The sequence below is a fragment of the Nelumbo nucifera genome, chromosome 1, assembly GCF_055504915.1.
Source record: "Nelumbo nucifera cultivar China Antique chromosome 1, China Antique-T2T, whole genome shotgun sequence".
Lineage (NCBI taxonomy): Eukaryota > Viridiplantae > Streptophyta > Magnoliopsida > Proteales > Nelumbonaceae > Nelumbo > Nelumbo nucifera.
In genome coordinates this window covers 215,430,273-215,451,449 of record NC_142649.1, presented here as the reverse complement: position 1 = coordinate 215,451,449, position 21,177 = coordinate 215,430,273, and the positions used below count along the sequence as shown (strand labels likewise).

The window sequence follows — 21,177 nt, the reverse complement described above, 5'->3', positions numbered from 1 at the left end:
CTACAAGACACTATGCCCAACTATTTAAAAGAAAACCTACAATGACAATGTAAAAGTTTGAATGCAATGAATGGAACTTGCAGTCAAAATAGGTCAACCATCAAGAACTCATATGTAGGAAAAAAACTATTCCAAAGTGCCAATCTTGGATGACTGAGTGACTCAACCAAACAAAATTTGTGTTTGAACAAAAATTGTATTACTGGATTACAAAAATAACATTATATTTGTTTTATTTGATCAGAATCACATTACAATCAATACTTAAATTCAAGCCAGCTGTGTAGAAATTACCTTATAAGGGCCTGATTTGTTAATTATAAAAAGTTTCACATTACCACAATATATGAATTTTTCTTATCATTCAGATCACTTATTCACTTTTTTTTCATGAGAAGGTGCATGTTAGCAGTTAGAAGTATAGATGCTCAAAAGCAAAAGTTCAAACATAGCATTCACAACGTCAATTACAGAATGATGAACAAATAAAAAGACGATTAGATCGAATGTTATTCAAAGGATCTCATATAGATGTGTTTCACTCACTATGTAATCAAAAGGCAAATATCAAATCCTATAAAACTAAAAACTATTTGAGTACAAGCATACACAAAAAAAAGGAAGAATAACACCAATAATAGGCTGAACAAGAACTTCATGTCTCCTACAAAGTTGTCCGAAAAACCTATTATAATAGCCAAATTCCTTCCTCAGCTTCCCAATTTGATGACTTTTATCATCTTCTTACATAAAGCAATGCCCGTTATCACCACGGCCCCCGTGTAATTAGACCTGAGGAGGAGTAAACCCTCCAGCAGTCTAAAAAATTCCCCGGGAGAAGCTATCACAATTCAAACTCGTCTTCAAGCTTCAGAGCTTCAGCAGCAGCTTCTTCCTCTTCATCGTCAATAACGAAGTATGGATTGTGCGCCTCTGGCCTGAATTTATACCCTGTAAAAACATAGAATGCGAGCGTGGCCAGTTCACCAGCCACCACACTGGTCCAGAGGTAGCGATACGATGTTATAGTCACCAATGCATAAACAACAACACGCGTGAAATAAATGTAGCAGATAACAACAATGTAGTATTGACGGAAAAGCGTCAATTTCATCAAGTTCACTGCAGCCTTGCCATCAGTTCGCGCTGCCTCACGCAGATTCTTGATTGACCACACAATAGGGAACAGCACAGCACAACAGCAAACAACATCGACAAGCAGGAAGACCTGCTTCCAGGTGATCCAATCTTGTGCATAGGGTCCAGTCTCGTCAATTACGACCTGCGCAATGTTTGCGACAACCTGGAGAGGGATAACAATCATCAAGACTTTCTTTTCCTTGTCTTGCAGGTAGGGCTTCAAGAACGACCATCCGGTCCCAATGAGGACAATCAGGGTGAAGAGTGTAATCCCTTTCAAGAAGCTGAAAATATAGAAGAGAACATCCCAACCATGAGCGCTACCGGTACGCTTGATGTAAGATTTGTCCTCCGCCTCACAGAGCAGATTCAAAGCTTTCAGAATAACCACAGCGAGCATAAAGAAATGAATGCGAAAAACGGTCAAACGCTTCTTATATAGGACGTAGATCCAGAGACCCGCGAGACAGAAATAAACCAAGAAAAATAAGAAGTAAACCCTGGGAAGAATAGTCACGCCAGCGGACAAGTAGTCGCGGCGACCGCTCTTGCCGTCGAGATTATACATGGCAGATCGAACATCCATAGAGATCTGAAGCTGCTGAAGACAGTTGGCGAAGACGAGAGTGAACTGATTGGCTTCGTTCTCCGGAAACATAGAATCGAAGCTTTTGGCGCCTTTGAGACGGTCGAAGGTGTAGACAACCTTAACGAGGTCAGATTGGAGGGCACATGTGATGTCAAGGTCCTGGATCTGTTGGAGGACATGGATCCAGGAGTCTCTGGTGCTGAGAAAGAAGCCGACCTGAGAGAGGTCGAGTTCGGGGTTGGGATTTGAGAGAGAGATGTGAGAGACATTGAGTTCGAGACGACCTGTGTGTGTGAACCCGAACTCATCGAAAGGGATAATGGATCGATCGTCGGAACGGATCTCTGAGAAACGAATTTCAGCAACACAGAGAGAAAAGCAGAGAACCAAAATGGTAAACAGAGATAAGAAACGGGAAGGTTGAGAGGAGGAGATCGCCATGTTTAAGAGACCTGATTTTCAGATCTCAGATCTCTCTCCCCCTCTCTCTATTTTTCAGTCTTGCTTGCTTACGACATAATTCTTGTAATGATAAAACGAAAGAATTTGGCTCGTTTTTTAATATAAACCAGCGGGGACCCGTGCGATGCACGGAAAATCTGAAATTACTTACTAATAATTAATATTAAATTAATAATTAAAATTTGTTGTTAATTGTTGATTAACTAAAAGTATTCAAAGTTATTGTTAAAATTTAAAATTTAATAATTGTATTTTTCATTTAATGTTGATTTACAGAAAATAATTATTGTTAATTTAATATAAATAAATATTTTTTAATAAATTTAATTTTATTAATAATTTGTATTAATTTTAATAATTGTTATTATTTTTATTATTTTTAAATGGAATTTTGATTAACTTTAAATAATTACAAAAACTAACATTTTTATTAATTTCACTAATAATTAACAATTATATAAGAAATGGGTTCACAACAGGGCACCCCATCCTTGTCCTTACCCCATAGTCAAAACACTTTACAAGGCACCCCACTCCTCATCAGGGACGGAGAACCCTTGAATTTCCCTGCCCCATCCCTAGTATTGGGCGGATTCAAGTAAAGGTGTAAATCGGGTCGTGCTGGGTTGATACGGCATGACTCGCATGTAACCTGCACAAAGTGTGGGTCGTACCGTGCTAGCCCATAGGGCATCCTAGGTCATGCCTCCTTCCCTTGGGATAATTTGGGGAGTCAATTCGGCATGGCCCATGACCCAAGCCCGCAAGGGCTCGTGCCATGCCATGAGCCAGGCTAGTCCATGGACTGGGCAGCTAGGCTACGGACTGGGCCAAGTTATAAGAGGTCCATTTAAAAAAAAAATTGAAAAAGATGTTTAAATTTTTTTTTCATATGATTTTTTATGTATACAATTGTTTATATATACAATTAGACCTATTCATGGATCGGGTAGCCCGACGGCTCGGCCCCGCCTGACCTGTTATTCTTTAGGCTTGGACAAAATTTCAAGCCCATGGGCTCGAGCTCAAGCTTTCTCAAATAAGCTCGGCCCAATACTATTATATACATAAAAAAGTACTTAAGTTATATATAATAAATAATATATGTATATATATATATATATGCTTCTTAAATTATTAATAAATATCAATTTACTATTAGGAAATATAAATTAGTTTATTAATTTATTAAATTATTAGTAAATTAATATGATATTAGTTTATAAAAGTATACTAAAATAAGACATTTTGTGTACAGATCGGGTTTCGGGCTCGGGCTCAAGCTTCAGGCTTTATATAAGAGCTAGGCTTGGGCTCAAGATCTAGGCTTGATGGTCGGGCTAGGCTTGAACTTGGGCTTGCACATTTTTTGTTGATAAAGAGACCCGTGTTAATTATAAAACTATGATTTTTATAAATTAAATTTTTTATTTAATTTTAGTATAGTATAAAAAATATATATAACATTTCTATATATATTAATATAAAATTTATTATTTAAATCATATATCCATATAACTTCCAAGTTTAGCTTATTAGGGATTATTTAGCTTGGGCCCTATCCGTTAAATTCATCATTGAACTCCAAAAGTTTGATACCCAATTAAACTTTGAATCTAATTATCCCCGATAATGTGTGGGCATGGTGCCTATCTCAGCTACAACTAACTCAAAGGAAAATAGTTGCTTAAACCTACAAATCTATAGATCTAATAGTTGCTTAAGTTATAAATGATTTGTTACTCTTTATTAATTACTAAAATATTGTTAATTTTTAATTTTTTTATTTATTTTTAGTGTTTTAATTATGTTTAGGTTTTTCAGAATTTTCTGGGTTTTTAATTAATTATTGGTATTTTTCATTATTATTTAGTAATTTTTGCATATGAGTAATTTTGCAATAAAATATATTATACATTTTAAATTTTCATTATTTTTTATCATTTTTAATGAGTTCATTATGCACAATAAAGGTCAACTTATAAAAATTATACTTTTTAATTATACAAAATATTGTTAATTTTCAATAATTATGTTTAGGTTTTTCATAATTTTCTGGATTTTTAATTAATTGTTAGTATTTTTTCATTATTATTTAGTAATTTTTGCATATGAGTAACTTTGCAATAAAATATTGTTAATAAAACATGTTCTACATTTTAAATTTTCATTAATTTTTATCATTTTTAATGAGTTCATTATGCACAATAAAGGTCTCAACTCATAAAAGTTATTAATTAATTAAAAATGCATTAATTCAAAGTTATCTAATAATATTATTAAAACTATCAATTAATATTTATATTTAAATTTCATATATTTTTAATTAAATGTTGGTACTTTTTTATTATTATTCAGTATTTTTGCAATAAAATACTGTTAATAAAAAGGTTCTGCATTTTAAATTTTCATTAATTGTTATCATTTTTATTGAGTTCATTATGCACAATGATTTTTTTTATCATTTGCCAAAAATGCACAATGTTCATTAATTTTTATCATTTGTCAAAAATAATAAATCTGATAACTATAATGTTGTTTAAAATAATTGATCTTTATTTTTGTAATTTGTTACAAAAATAATAAATTACTACTAATTATTTAATAAAATAATTATTTTTTTAAATTATCCCTTAGTGTTCAATTTTATTTATTTTACTTTATTAACAATTAAATATTATAATTTTTTTGTAAATGTTTCTTAAATATTAGTAAATACATAAAGTTAGGTTGTAGCTCTAATTAAATTAATCTAAGCCCGATCTTGAGGTTTAAGAATTCGAGTTAGGCTTTGGTTTCAAAATTAACAATACTATTAACTAGTGAATAACACTGTAATTATTCAAAATACTATATTTATTAAAACACATTATTTTAATAAATAATGTTAATTAATTAAATTAATTAAAAATCAAATAAATACCGTAGTTAATAAAAATACTGTTACTTTTTTCAGTATTTTTCAAAAAAAATTGCAATAAAATTTTGTTAATTTTACTTTTTTTACTATTTTCAGTATTTTTATTAAATTTTAGGTTTTCCGAATTTTCCGTATTTTTATTTAATTTTTGGTATTTTTCAATATTATTCTGTAATTTTCTTTATTTTCAGTAATTTTTGCATATTAGTCATTTTTCTTTAATTTTCACTACAAAACTAATGCACATTTGTTTTTAGTAAGAATACATTAGATAAGTAAATAAATACAATAATTAATTTAATTAATAAATACTTATATATTAAATTTAATTGTCAGTATTTATGAAAATACTGTAATTATTAAAAATATGGTATTTATTAAAAATGCTATGTTTTAATAAATACTGTTAGTTAATTAATAATACTGTTATTATTCAAAATACTGTATTTATTAAAATACATTATTTTAATAAATAATTTACAATGAATTATTGAAAATACAAAAATAATAAATTTCAATAATTATTTATTATGAAAAGTAGACTAATTTATCTTTAATTTTCCAAATTTTTGGAAAATTTATTTAATTTTTATAATTTTGAAAATTATTATTAAGTTAATTTATTGGACTTTTGTTGAATTTTGTGAAAATTAATTTATTCTAATTTAATTATGATATTAAATAATTGTCTTTAATTGCACAAAACTAATAATTTTTCCTAAATTTTTCAAATAATTTTTGTTATTAATTGCCAAAGAAAATTTTAATTATTATTCTTATTATTTGTATAATATTATTACTATTATTATTAGTATATTATTATTAAAATGAAAAAAAATCAACCCTTGTAATACACAGGTTGCTAACATATTAAGCCATCCATTTATTACACGGTTCAGACCTATATGGTCCGAGTGGTTATTCGAAACGGGTCAAGGACAACCCATTTTCATTGTCTCCTTCACCCGCACGTTAAAACGGGTCCTGCGACAACCCGATTTATTTTTTTATTTTATGCTTTTTTTTTTGTTTTTTTTTATTATTGACTTATAATGAATCGGTTTGGATGCCAGAAACAATTTTTGTCAATTTTAACACAAAATAACGTTATATATTGAAGAAATCATAACTGATTTATTCTTACTACAACTTTAACGCCATAACTGAACTTGAACCAAAGTTTAATGCCAAAACGTGCATGAAGAAACAAACCTGCAATATTAATGCTAAATAAAAAACAAAGCTGAAAAAGAATGTTAATCCAATGAAAAAAACAAACCTGAAAGTGAGTTTGAATAAGGATAATAAACTAGCTCTGCAACCAATGAAGAAAGCCTTGTAAAAATATTCTCAAACTAATTATGTAACAAAAAATAATTGGTTTCAAAGTTGAATAAGGAGAAGAAAAACCAAACATGAACCAATAAAGAAGACAATCTCATACATTTGAAACTAACTCTCCAACTATCCGGAACCATCTATCAAGAAAGAGAGAGAGAAGGCGATCTCAGACGTTTGGAAGTCCAAACGCCTCTAAGTGTGATTGGCTATTGTTGGAATTGCAAAGCGAAATAATGTAATGTGTACGTGCGCAGAAAGAAAACAAAAAGCTGATAGCAATAGAGAAAGAAAAAAGAAAGAGAGAACACCAGATTTACGTGGTTCGGCCAAAATGCCTACGTCCACGGGTAGCAGTTTGGAGCTTCCTTCTTACTATAAAAAAGAGAAAATACAAAGATGACCTCACCAAAATCACACCTGATGAGGGCAGATTTGGCCCTCTAGTGAAAATGCGACACGTGGCACCTCGTGACAACTAGGCGATACCTAGGCAACAGCTTACCAAGTTGGTGTCCCACCTACGCACTGCTTGGCGTGGCCTGTGCAACCTGGCCGACCTGGATCAGCCTGGCACATGATCCGACCTGGCCGACCTGGCAACCCATAAGACGTCCACCGATGGATTATAACGGCATGCATACCCCACGAGCTCGGTAGCTCACCAAAGAGCTCGCCAAGGAGCTCGCCACCAAGGAGCCAGGCAGCTCAGCAAAGCTCGCCACAAGCAGCTCGACATAGCTCCCTCGGGCAGCTCGGCATAGCTCCCTTAGGCAGCTCGCCACTTGTAGGGTAACTCGGTACAGAAGAGTAGTTTGGCGTATCGCAGGAAGATCTCCTGCCTAACAACCTGACCCAGACACCGACCCATCGACTAACACAGGTGCCGACCTGACAACCTGGCCCAGGCGCCGACCTGGCCGCCTGACACAAGCGCCAGGCTGACAACCTCGAGGAGTTCACCACCGTACCCCGGTTCTGACGGGATATGACGAGTCTTACCGTTTGAAGGCTTTTCACCCACCTAACCCGCGAGGACACCACTATATAAGGACTCCGACCCCCAAAGCGAAGGGGAGGAGGAAAGAAGATGAAAAAGGATGGTAAACCCTGCTCTCTAGCTCTCTCATTTCTCTCCAAGCTCTCTGTAATCAGAATGCTAACTTAGGCATCGGAGAGTCCCCGCCGGGAAAATACCCCCGGGTCCTCTAATTCAGTTCTCGCAGGTCCCTTAGCTCCCACCGCCTACAAAGAGGAGGAAAAGATGGAGTTCTCGCAAGTCCCTCAGCTCCCATTGCCTACAAAGGAAAGAAGGTCACCTCATGTAGAGGGCAGTCGGGTTGCGCTGCACCAGGGAGCTCCACCACTCTCTGAGTCACAGGCCGCATAGCAGGGAGCTCGCCACCAGGGAGCTCATCACCAAGCAGCTCGCCACCTCACAGGTAGTTCGCCACTAGGTAGCTCGCCACTAGGCAGCTCGCCACTAGGTAGCTCGCCACTAGGCAGCTCACCACCAAGCAGCTCGGCACCTCACAAGTAGCTCGCCACCAGGCAGTTCTCCACCAGGGAGTTCGCCACCAAGTAGTTCATCACCAAGTAGCTCTCCACCAGGGAGCTCACCACCAGGCAGTTCTCCACCAGGGAGTTCGCCACCAAGTAGCTCATCACCAAGGCACTTCACCACCAGGTCAAATAACAAGGTACTTAGCCAAAAAAAAAATTGGTACGTGACCAGAAATGGTTACATCAACACCCGTACCCGACACTCAATACATCCAAACACAATACTCCTCTCAACACACTGCATACACTATACATTGAAATGAAATGGAGTATGTTTTGAACTAACATAGGAGGGACCCATATTTATACTTGAGCTTAGGGGTATAATGGTTTTTTTTTTAAATTTTCTTCATAATTAAGCAAACAATAAAATGGTGTGCCACCGTTCAATATGGCGGGCTCAGTTTGGTGGGCCACCGATTGTAAATTCGGTGAGCCACCGACTGGCCCACCCTTTTTTTACTTTTCAACATTCTCCCACTTGAAGACAATTTTCATAGTGAAAAAACTTGCTCGAGAATAGTTGCTGATCATCTCTTGCTATGTGGCTTCAAGTCCCAGAGAAGTTCTGCACCATATGAACTTCTCTCTCATCACCGGCTTTGTCAATATATCAGCAACGTTGTTGTTAGTGTGGATCTTCTGTAACGAGATCTGCCCATCTTCAACTACTTCACGAACAAAGTGGTACTGTACATCAATGTGTTTAGTTCGTGCATGAAAGATGGGATTTCTTGCTAAGTGTAATGCACTTTGACTGTCACAATGAATAGTCACCACTTCTTTCTTGATGTGGAATTCTCCAAGCAACCTCTTTAGCCAAATACTTTCTTTGCATGCTTGTGTAGCTGACATATATTCTGCTTCTGTTGTAGATAAGGCTACTACAGATTGCAATTTTGATGCCCAGCTCACTACACCATTAGCTAAAGAAAACACATAACTAGTAGTTGATTTTCTATTATCGCAATCTCCTGGATAGTCTACATCCACATAACCAACTAGTTTTAAGCTTTGGCCACTATAACAAATAGAGATTTCAGAAGTACCCTTCAAATACCGAAGGACTCTCTTCACCATAGTCCAATGATCTCTTCCTGGATTTGCCATAAACTTACTGACTGTTCCCACTGCTTGTGCAATGTCTGGTCTGGTGCACACCATGGCAAACATAAGGCTCACTATTGCTGATGAATATGGTATGTGGGACATTTCTGTCTTCTCAGCTTCAGTGCTAGGTGATTGTTCTGAAGACAACTTGCAACCAACAGAAAATGGGATATTGGCTGGTTTGGAATCTTGCATGTTGAAGCTGCAAGACCCTTTGAACATAACTCTTTTGAGTTATCCAGACTTTCCTATTCTTTCTGTCCCTATATACCGTCATCCCAAGAATCTGATTAACCGCCCCCAGATCCTTCATGTCAAACTCCCTAGCTAAACGAGCTTTTAGTGTTGAGATACTTCCTTTATCAGTAACTACAACTAGCATGTCATCAACATATAACAACAAAATGATGAAGTGATCATTACCAAAGTATGTGTAGGCACAATGATCTGCTTCACATTTGCTAAAGCCCAAGCTCACAATGAAGGAATCAAATCGCTTATACCAACACCTTGGCGCCTGTTTTAGACCGTAAAGTGATTTAGTCAGCTGACAAACCAGATCCTTTTTGTCGTTCTCGACAAAGCCTTCAGGTTGAGTCATATAAATATCTTCTTCAAGATTACCATGCAAGAATGCAGTTTTAACATCTAACTGCTCCAGCTCCAAGTCAAGTACTGCAGCCATACTCAATAGAATACGAATAGTACTTAATCGAACAACAGGAGAAAATATTTCGTTGAAGTCGATACCTGATCTCTGAGCATATCCTTTTACAACTAGTCAAGCTTTGTATCTTTCGATATTCCCGCTAGTATCCTTTTTGAATTTGTACACCCATCTACAACCAATGGCCTTTCGATTCTTAGGTAGTTTGACTAAGTTCCAAGTTTTATTTTTCTTCAGAGCTTCCATTTCTTCCTCCATTGCCATTTTCCAATGACGAGCATTTGGACATTTGCATGCTTCTTTGTATGAGCAAGGCTCATGCTCTTCTGTAATGCAAGCATAAGCTGTTACATAATCCTGAAACCAGACAGGAGGTCTTGTAACTCTCCTTGATCGACCTTGATCATCATGAATCTCTCCTTCAAAATTTTCAATGTGCTCTTTAGGTACATCAACAGTTGTATCAATTTGTTGCTTTTGAATCTTTTGAAAAGATTCCACTTCAACTTTCTATGTTGTCTTAGAGCTTGATTATTTCTGCATCGAATCTTCATTGAAGACAACATCTCGGCTAACAACTATCTTGTGGGTAGTAAGATCCCATAATTTGTATCCCTTTGTACCTTCTGCATAGCCAAGAAAAATACACTTTTTGGACCTTGCCTCTAGCTTGGTCATTTACTCCTTAGGAATCCAAACATAAGCATCACAACCAAATGTACGTAGGAAAGAATAATCAACAGGGTTTCCTGACTATATCTCTTTTGGAATTTTGCAATCAAGTGTCGTAGTGGGAGAGCGATTTACTAGGTAACATGTCGTATTGACTACTTCTGCCTAAAAGTACTGCTCCAGTCCAGCTGCACTCAACATGCTTCTAGCTCGATCCATAAGTGTACGATTCATCCGTTCAGCAACTCCATTTTGTTGTGGAGTTCGTGGAACCGTATACTGTCTCAGAATGCCATGCTCATTGCAAAATCCTTCAAATTCTTTTGAGGTATATTCTTTCCCATTATCGATTCTTAGACACTTAATTCTTTTCCCCTTTTGATTTTCAACTAGAGCTTTGAATTTCTTGAAATAGGAAAAAGTATCACTCTTCCGTTGGAGTAAATATACCCATACTTTCCTGGAGAAATCATCAATAAAAGAAACAAAGTATAATGAACCTCCAAGAGATTTCATAGTAGCTTCCCACGTATCAGAGTGTATTAGATCTAATACCTCTCTACTCCTAGCTTTAGACTTGTGAAAACTAGCTTTATGGTGTTTCCCAAATAAACAATTTTCACAAAAATTCAAATCAGTAGATTTTAAACTAGGAAGTAGATTTTGATCAAGAAGTACCTTAAGTCATTACTTGCTCATATGACCCAAACGTCTGTGCCAAATCATGACAGAATCGGTCACAGCATTTGCAACAATGGCATCGCCGACCATGGTATCCCCGATCAAGTGGTATAGCTTCTCTTGTAATTTGCCTTTTGCAATTACGATAGCTCCTTTACTGATATTTAATTGGCCCTTTTCTCTAGAAAACTTGTAACCGTCTTCATCAAACTTTCCCAGTGACAGGAGACTCTTTCGCAGTTCAAGAACATACCGTACACCAGAGATTGTACGAGTGATGTCGTCAAACATAGTAATTTTAACGTCTCAAATTCCCACTATTTTACATGTGCTATTATCGCCCATGTAAATAGTCCCACCATTGCACGATTGGTATGTGTAAAACAAATCTCTGCATGGCGTCATATGGAAAGAAGCACCAGAATCTAATATCTAGTTATGCTTTAAATTTTCACAGGAATCAATAGACAGTACTCACCATCTTCTGATGAATCACTTCCTTCTGCGATGTTTCCTTGGGAATTATTTGAAGCCGGATCTTTATCAGACTTGGGCCGATTTTGCTCTACTTTGGGTTGCCAACAATCTTTTCGAAGGTGCCCCTTCTTACCACAATTCCAACACTTGAGTCCTTTCTTGTTGCCTCTTGACTTGGATCTCGTTTGATTTTTGATAGAGTCGTTTCTCTCATTCGACCTACCTCGTACTATCATTGCATCACCTGAAGAATTCTCACCAACTTTTCTACGAGATTCTTCCGTAAGCAACATAGAAATAGTAGATTCTAATGACAGATCTTTAGTATTGCTCAAATTAATTATCAAACTATCCCAAGAGTCTGGCATAGAACAAAGCAAAAGAGCAACATTTTCTTCGTCATCAATATGTACCTCTACAACTGCTAATTTGCTTACTAGAGTGTTGAACTCATCCAAGTGTACTTGCAAAGAGGCTCCGTCCTTCATCCTCAGATTGTAGAGTTGTCATCGGAGAAAGATTTTGTTGGACATCGATTTCCCCTCGTAGAGATTCCGCAACTTGTCCCATAAACCTTTGGCAGTGGTTTTCTCGGACACATTGAATAAAACCGAATCTTCTAAAGCAAGAAGAATATCAGCCATGGCTATCTGGTTTTTCTTCTCAAAATCTTCGTCTTTCATATCAGCAGGCTTCTTCTCTTTTCCTTCTATGGCAATTGCACAATCTTCTTTCACCAACACAGCATGCATCTTCAGCTTCCAAATTGCATAGTTGGATCCGTTGAATTTCGGTATGTCGAACCGGGTAGAGCTCGAACTCGCCATATTCAACACGTGCAATACTGGAACAGCAAATACAAATTTTGGCAGAATCCCGGAACAGAACCGTGTGGCTCTGATACCAATTGTTGGAATTGTACAGCTGAAATAATGTAATCTATACGTGCACAGAAAGAAAATAAAAAGCAGATAGCAATAGAGAAAGAAAAAAGAAAGAAAAAACACCAGTTTTACGTGGTTCGGCCAAAATGCCTATGTCCATGGGCAACAGCTCGGAGCTTCCATCTTATTATAAACAGGAGAAAATACAAAGATGACCTCACCGAAATCACACCCGTACCCGACACTCAATACACCTAAACACAATACTCCTCTCAACACACTGCATACACTATACATTGAAATGAAATGGAGTATGTTTTGAACTAACATAGGAGGGACCCCTATTTATACTTGAGCTTAGGGGTATAATGGGTTTTTTTAAAATTTTTCTTCATAATTAAACAAACAATAAAATGGTGTGCCACCGAACAGAACGGTGTGCCACTGTTCAATATGGCGGGCTCAGCTCAGTGGGCCACCGATTGTAAATTCGGTGAGCCACCGACTGGCCCACCCTTTTTTTACTTTTCAACATCTATGATAGAAATTACGTGGATTAAAAAAAAGAAGAAAATTTAAAATTTTGAGAAATTAGGAAAGGGGGTATATAAAATAAATTGCAAATCTTATCATATTCCTTTGACCACGTTTGTTTGAGGTGGAAAATCGAACCGGGGTAAACTTGACACCCCGACTTGATTTTACATGCATTTGGAGAGAAAGTAATTTTACACCGTAAGTTGGTGTAAAACTCTACTTTCATTTCTCTTTACACCGATAATCGATGTAAATTATACATTGGAATTGTCGATGTAAAACTCATCGGTTCTATCATCGAAGTAAAATCCTTTCACCCTTCTCTGTTGGCTTGCTCTCATGTCTCTCTCCATTCTCCGTCTACTCCGTTGGCTCTCTCTCTCTTTGATGCCATTGCTTCTTCTCCGCTGAACATCCGATAATCTCACTCATCTCTCTATCTATTTGTCTCTCTTTCACCCCCTCTCCGATCTCCCTCTCTCTCTCTGTCACACACACACACCCCCTCTCAAATCTCCCTCCCATTGATCTATTCTCTTTATTGTAGGTTCGAAGGTCCACTCATACAAAAGACGTTGTGCATCATTGTCCTTGTCTTATGACGATCAAGGTATAAACACTATTCCGGCCAAATGAACCCAAATCTATACGTTTGCCACTAGATTCGAGTGAATGTTGCCAATCCTTCTTAGATCCGTTGACAAATCATCTAAATAGAGGTATTGGTGATATTTTAATGTTATCAATCTTATGTTTGGAATGCAATGTTTGATGTGATTTGGTCATCACTTCATCTAAAAAATTGTTCGGCCTCTCTGTCGCTTCAGAGATTCAAAGGTTTTGTTCATTCTCCCTTTTGGATCAACAGAGGAGGTAATCCAGGGTTCAGATTCCTTAATCTATTCATTCTCCCTTTTGGATCAATAGAAGAGGTAATCCAGGGCTAATTGGCTCGTAGGTTTTCAATAATTTCAGCATACCCCACTTCAATAAAATAAATTCACTTTTTAGCGTTGATGGCTACATGTCTTAAGATATGTAGGAATAGATGTAATCTGTTGTATACTTGATGTGTTTCTTAGATCTAACAAAGCTCCCCTCCCCAACCCGAGGTGGTTTTTTCTAGCTATGGAATAAACTAAAAAGTTAAAATGAAACCTCAATATTAGCTTGTTTACAGTGACAAATTAATTAATTATAGATACATATCCTTCAACTTTGATGCAAAGATCTCTAAGGTGGGAAATTAATTGATGGTGGGTCATGAAATCTTGCTTTGTTTTGCATACAGATTGAGAAAGAAACTTAGGCCCCATTTGATTTGCAGATTCCAATTGTTTGATTAGGTGGAATCGGATTCTTGGTGGAATGGCATTCTCCTATATGAGGGAATGGCCATTCCCTCCCTTTCCTTTGGGAATGAAATCCCATTCCTACTAATTTTAAGTGTCATTTCCATTCCTGTCTGAACCAAAGAGACTGAGAATAAACCATTTTGATTCCAATTCCGAAGGATTTCGGTTCTAATTTCAACATTGAACCAAATGGACCCTTACTTGTGAGGTTGTTATTCCTAAAACTTTGAGTTTGGGTATTGATGCTTTCTTTCCCATGTAGTTGTACAATCTTGATGATTTGCCACTACATTGATTGTTCCCACTTGTGTCAAGCCAAAAATATCTTGGAATTGCTTGTAAAATGGAAACCATAATTTTTTTTTGGAAAAATACACTGCAACACACTGCAGAATTCCGAATTTCACTGTAACCCTATACAATTCAAAATGACAAACACCCCCACCCTAAAACACCAATACCCGCCTGCATATTGACATCAAATCCAAACTGGCACCTATCCCAATTATATGGTAGGGCTAAAGATTCTTAGGGTGTACTGAACAGTCGTTCTCCCTAAAATTTTACACATTAATCTTCTCTTTCCTCTGATTAAATTGCCCAACTTTAGTCAAAGGCCATCAACATCTGTTGAACCAAGTGATCACTAAGCCACTTTCTAAATGGAAAAGCATTAGTGGAAAGTAAGCTATGAGGAACAAATTAGCAAGCATTAATTTGGATATTAGGTGCAATATTAGAGGTGTTGTTGGCCTTTTGAAGGTTATCTAATTGATATTTGTGTCCATGAGATCAAGAAACATAGATGTTCATGATCAAATTGGTATGATTTTGATTAATTGCCTAAAGTCCAAACCATCCTTTCTTGACATCATCCACAGATCCACTACATTGGTGGATTCATTTATCCAAATCTAGACCATCCCTTCTTAACATCATAGTAGACATTCTTTAAGTCATTGAAAAATGTTTTTGAAGTGTAAAAATTTCTATAGTCGTATCTCATGCCAAAATCATTGTCAATAGAACCAAGGTCTAAAATCTTCTTATCCTTGGTCAACCGTGTAATACTTCTGTTTGATATCAGCCAAGTTTACCTTAAGCATATGCTTAACACTCGAATTAATGATTGAAGTATTAAGACCCTTTTAGTACTGTTAATAGAGATTGGGAAGAAATTTGGGCATTCCCATATTCCACAATTGTTGAACAAAGGGAGCATGTTTTGAGATCTGGTCCAGTGAATAGAAGCCTTACTCCTATAGGGAATCACCATTCCTTGGCATGTTCTCTTGCAGTAAGAGAAAAAAGTTGAAGGAACATGAAAAAGCGTACCTAGTACGACCATGACCTTACAACCATGAATGTGAAAAGAAGCTTGAACTCTTCAGAGAAAAAGCTTGGATGAAACCTTATGCTCATGAATGAAAGCGTAATGTAGAGAAATTAGTGAACCAACAACAATTAAGGAAATTAATGTAGTATGGAAATGTAATGGGTATTTTCTTAGGAGAAGGGGAACTCTTTAGAGAAAAAGCTTGGATGAAACCTTACAGCCATGAATGAAAGCGTAATGTAGAGAAATTAGTGAACCAACAACAATTAAGGAAATTAATGTAGTATGGAAATGTAATGGGCATTTTCTTAGGAGAAGGGGAAATGGGAGTAAGGGGGAAAGGTTTTGGGAAGAGATAGGAATGCCAAATTGGCAAGATGGGAGTGGCGGGAAGGGGGAAGGAGGGAGCAACATGCGGGGTTTGGAGCAAGGAGAGTATATATATACAAAGCAAGGTGGTCTTTTGCATGCATACTTATATACATACATATTCGTATAAATGCATACATATATGTATACTTTTAGAGTGGTTCATTGACCAACCTGAATGCATCAAATTACAGTGTGTGGGTCAGGAAGAATGGACTTGACCTCAGGCTCGGTCCTTAAGCCCAAATTTTAAGGTCAGGCCTCGGTTGACCATAAACCCAACCCAACCTACCCGACTTGCACCCCTAACTGTGACCATGTGGTAGCAAAAGTGAACTCCTCTACAAATGGGAGGTGGAGGTTCAGGTAAAAACCATGGAATTGGAGCCTCTTAGTGGCATGGTGGCCTCAAGTGCATGCACTTGATCTACTCCACTCTAATTTCTTATTACACTAGCGGGAATCTGTGCGATGCATGGGATTTGTTAAGTTAAAGATAAATAAAAGAAACATATAAGAGTATACAATTATTTTATGTAATAACTAATAATCATCTATATTTTATATACTACTAATATTTTTTTAAAATAAAAAATGACAATAATTAATTTTAGATAGGGTTGCTTATCAAACTTATGGATGGCAATTTTTCCCATTTTCTCGATCCCTGTGGGGATCTGCCCCAAATAGGGCGGGGATGGGGATGATTTTCCCCCTATGGGGACAGAGATGGAAAAATTTTCATCCATGTTAGCGGAGATGGTGCGGGGGTAAGGAGAGCACTCCTTGCCCCATGTGGACCCCGATCCCCGTGCCATGGGATCCTCACTAATATATATGTATATATGCATACGTTTATATATGTATATATGTACACATACGTCTATATGTCAATATTTTTAAAAATATGGTTGAATATGTTTGAATCTTTTCTAATAGGATTGTAATTTTTAATTATTTTATTTTTTATTTTTTAAATAAAAAAATAAAAGCATAATGGTTGACATTATAAAGAGTCACAGGGAGTGGGGATCCCTGTGGAGACGGGGATGGGGATAACTTTGTCCCCGTTAGTGGGGATGGCGACAAGGACAAGGACGTGGATAGAGGCTCTTCGTCCCCGCCCCACCCCGTTACCATTCCGAATTAAACTAATGAAACTGACCAACCCGATTTCTAATCTTTCCAATCAGCTTTGGTTCAACAATTTCCCAACCCGATTGGGTTGGATCATTTTCACTTTGGCCATTTGTAAATTGACAAAAATCAAGCGACTTATATATATATGGGAAAGCAGGAAAATTCCAATATTTCTTAGGCTAAATTTAATTTTTAAATTTATTTTTTAAAAAATGCCATTGTAATTTTTTTAAAATTTAAACTTAATTTTTAATTTTAATTTTTTAAGTTTAAATTTTTGAACCAACCGACCAAACTGAAAATTGACCTAAACTGATATAACCTAAGTGACCAACCCCCTAACCAGACCAAGTCGATTTGGTTGGCTGAACAACCTATAACTGAACCAAACCAACCCGTGAACAATAGTTTAATCTCCAACAATTATTAAATATTTATAGCAAAAATACATAATAAATTAAATTTAAAAGCTAAATAATAGTAGTTTAAACTCCAATAATTATTGAAAATTTTCTATTAAATAAAAAAAGAAAAATAGATATATACATAATTAGTGAAAATATATTTATTACAAAAAATAAATAATTATTTAAATACAATAAATATTAATTTTAGTATAAATAAATATATAATAAATAAATATTAAGTTTTTTGAAAGTTATTTTCTAAAATTATTAATTGGTATAAATGAAATTGGCTATTTACAATATTATTTATTTATTGAAACAATATCATTATTTAAATTTTAAAATATTAATTACTTGTTGAATTTAATTATCCATAAAATTATAGTACTATTAATACATAATTTTGTTTATTTTAACTATTTAAAATCTAGTTATGTTAAATATTTCACTATTTAAAATATTTAGTTATTTAACTAAATATTTAAAATCTTAATCTATTTATTATAATTGAAAGTTATTCATAACTGATGGAGGGTGATTTGGCCCGACCTCATAATATGGGGACACGTGGACATGACTCAACATAGGTGCCAACTCGGCATGGCTAGCTCGTTACAAAGTGATACTCCACTACCCGAACTAAAATTCTTTGAGCTAAGATCACCCCGAGCTAAGGACACCTCGGTACCAGGTCGTGACACCAGTACCTAGTTTAGTTCGAGGTTTATGAGCCTTAGCTCGAGAACATCAGTTCGAGGGGAAACCAGCTCGGGCATGCTGATCTGCCCTTGATATAATCCCAAAAGTCACTCCAACGGTTCCCGAATTCCGTGGGATCACGCCTCATAATAGCTAAGCATTATCTTCCCGTCCGATCCGGGCGGAAGTGATTAGCCTTATCAACTGATAACGTTATCTCCAGATAACGCGGAAACAAATTCTATCATGGCAAAGATCTCGAAACTACTCTGTAAAGCCTGCGAGGACTCCATTATATAAAGGCCTTCTTCCCGGGGTCCAAGGTACGCGCATTTTACTACTTACTAGCTATCTTGCCCTCTAATTATTCTCAGCTCGCACATACTGACTTAAGCATCGGAGCGACCTCACCGGGTAAGCACCCTTGGGTTCTCTGATTCTTTCTGTGTAGATTCTCCACGTCCATCGTCTACTGGAAGCTAAGCCACCACCAGCTAGGAGCAGCCAGATTGCATACCAGCAGCAAGTCCTCCACCATGTCTATCAGCAGCAATACCAGCAACAGTTCCCCCTGCTGCCGCAGAACCAACAGCCTGTTCCACCTCGGCATCCGGTAGCACTAACGCGGAACCAGTAAAGAGGCAGCAAAGGCGACGCCGCAGAACTCGCTGAGCAGCAGTCCAGAACTCCCCCGAACTGCCTAAGGGAAAAGAAGAGGCGAGCTCGGGGACCGTGAAGACCACTCCGCTCTTGTATGTGCCTTCTCCTCTATCTCCTGAACTCTTGGCCACCCCAATGCCAAAGGATTTCAAGGTACCTCCCTTAGACAAGTATGATGGGTCGTTCAATCCAAACGACCATGTAGATTCATTTCAATCTCAAATGCACCTGGTCAGAGCAGATGAATCCTTCATGTGCATTGCTTTCTTCACAACTTTTAAGGGGGTAGCTTGCACATGGTATAGAAACCTTGCACCCGGGACAATCAAGAGTTGGACGCAGTTCGTACAGATCTTCACCTCGCACTTCATTACTAGTAAGAGGTGCCCGAGGTCCTAGGAAAGCCTGCTTGGAATAGTCCAAAGAGGGAGAATCCATCCAGAGTTACATTAAGCGTTTCAACGATGCATGCTTGCAGATTCCCGATCTAGACCCCATTGTGAGACTTACAACTGTAAAGAGAGGAATCACCCACAAGGAATTCAAGTGGCATGTGGTCGCTAACAAACCAAAAGATGTCACAGAGTTTCTCAAGCTCGCTGACCAGTTCATCGGAACAGAGGAAGAGATGAACCAGAAGAACGAGAATCCACCAGATAAGAGGAAAAGAAAAGGTGAGACCTCAATAAACGGGGACAGCAAAAGAAAGAAAGATGAGCCAGTTGGAGGAGGAAAACCGGATTAGTATTCCCGACCTCCTCAAGCTGAAAGAAATTACACTCCCTTGAACGCAAAGCGAGTAGAAATCCTCTTGGCGATCAAGGACGCTTCTTACGTGAAGTGGCCACCTCGGATGAGAGGAGACCCAAACACGAGGAACAAAAATGTATACTGCCACTTTCACAGAGATCACGGTCATAGCACCAAGAATTGTAAGAACCTCCGCGGCGAGATAGAAGAACTCATCCGTCGCGGATATCTGAAAATTTTTGTACTAAATGATAATAAAAATCAAACAGGTTGGTAGGGGGAGCAAAATAGAGATGTTCCCGAATCCAGCAATAGGCAGGACGAGTAGTCGCAGAGACAACTGCCCGAAAAGAGGCCAGTTCGAGGAGTAATACATATGATCACCGGCAGATCGATTGTTGTGGGCTGCACCTCAGCCGCGGCGAAGACATCAGCTCGTGAAATAGAAAGAGAAGAAGAGAATCCTCCGAAGCGGCCAAGGCTAGAAGAGCCCATTTTCTTCACTGAAGATGACGCGCGCGGAGTCCAGTTCCCCCACGATGACGCACTCGTCACAAAGATGGGAATTTATGATTTTGAGGTGAAGCACGTCCTGGTCGACTCCGGCAGCTTGGTGGACATACTCTTCAAGGATGCGTTCGACAAGCTACAACTTCGGGAGAGCAACATCAAGCCCGCGAACACTCCTTTGGTAGGCTTCAACGGAGAGGAAGTCAGGCCCCTGGGGAGAGTTACAGTACCTGTGGAGGTCGGTACTTGGCCTAGCATAGTGAGATTTGACCATACTTTCTTAGTGGTCGCAACCCCCTCCCCGTACAATGCCATAATAGGTTGGCCTATCACACACACTCTACGCGCAGTGGTGTCCACCTATTATTTTGCCATGAAGTTCCCCATGGACTTTGGAGTTGGGGTAAAGCAAGGTGACCAGCTCAAGTCTCGCAAATGCTACATCACCGCCCTCAAAGGGAAGCCAAGGCAGCAGACAACCTCGAGTTGGAGCGACCTACGGAGTACCATGAGGAGCGAGCTTCACCAATAGAAGAGACGACCTCTATACCCGTTTCAGCAGAAGATCCAGCCAAGACTCTCCAGATCAGCGCTTCGATTGAGGAGCCTCTATGATCTCAGTTGGTAAGCTTCTTACTTCAAAACTTAGATGTTTTTGCATGGTCTGCGGTAGAGATGCCCGGCATAAACCCTAGAATAATCACTCACAAGTTGAACATTGATCCTGTAGTTAGGCCCGTTAGACAGAAGAAACACAACTTAGCCCCAGAGCGCTGGAGAATAGTTGACGAGGAGGTCGGGAAACTCCTTGCAACCGATTTCATCAGGGATGTCCATTACTCGAGCTGGGTGATTAACCCCGTTCTGGTAAAAAAGGCCAATAGTAAGTGGCTCATGTGCATCGACTATAC

General features: G+C 37.7%; 1 pseudogene across 1 annotated transcript; it reads right to left on the bottom strand.

The window, feature by feature from the left end:
* Nucleotides 1–478: 478 nt before the first annotated feature.
* Nucleotides 479–2,262, bottom strand: LOC104604667 (protein CANDIDATE G PROTEIN-COUPLED RECEPTOR 7 pseudogene; annotated as a pseudogene). Its single transcript, XR_016081087.1, has one exon. The product of XR_016081087.1 is annotated as a protein CANDIDATE G PROTEIN-COUPLED RECEPTOR 7 pseudogene (transcript).
* Nucleotides 2,263–21,177: the final 18,915 nt, after the last annotated feature.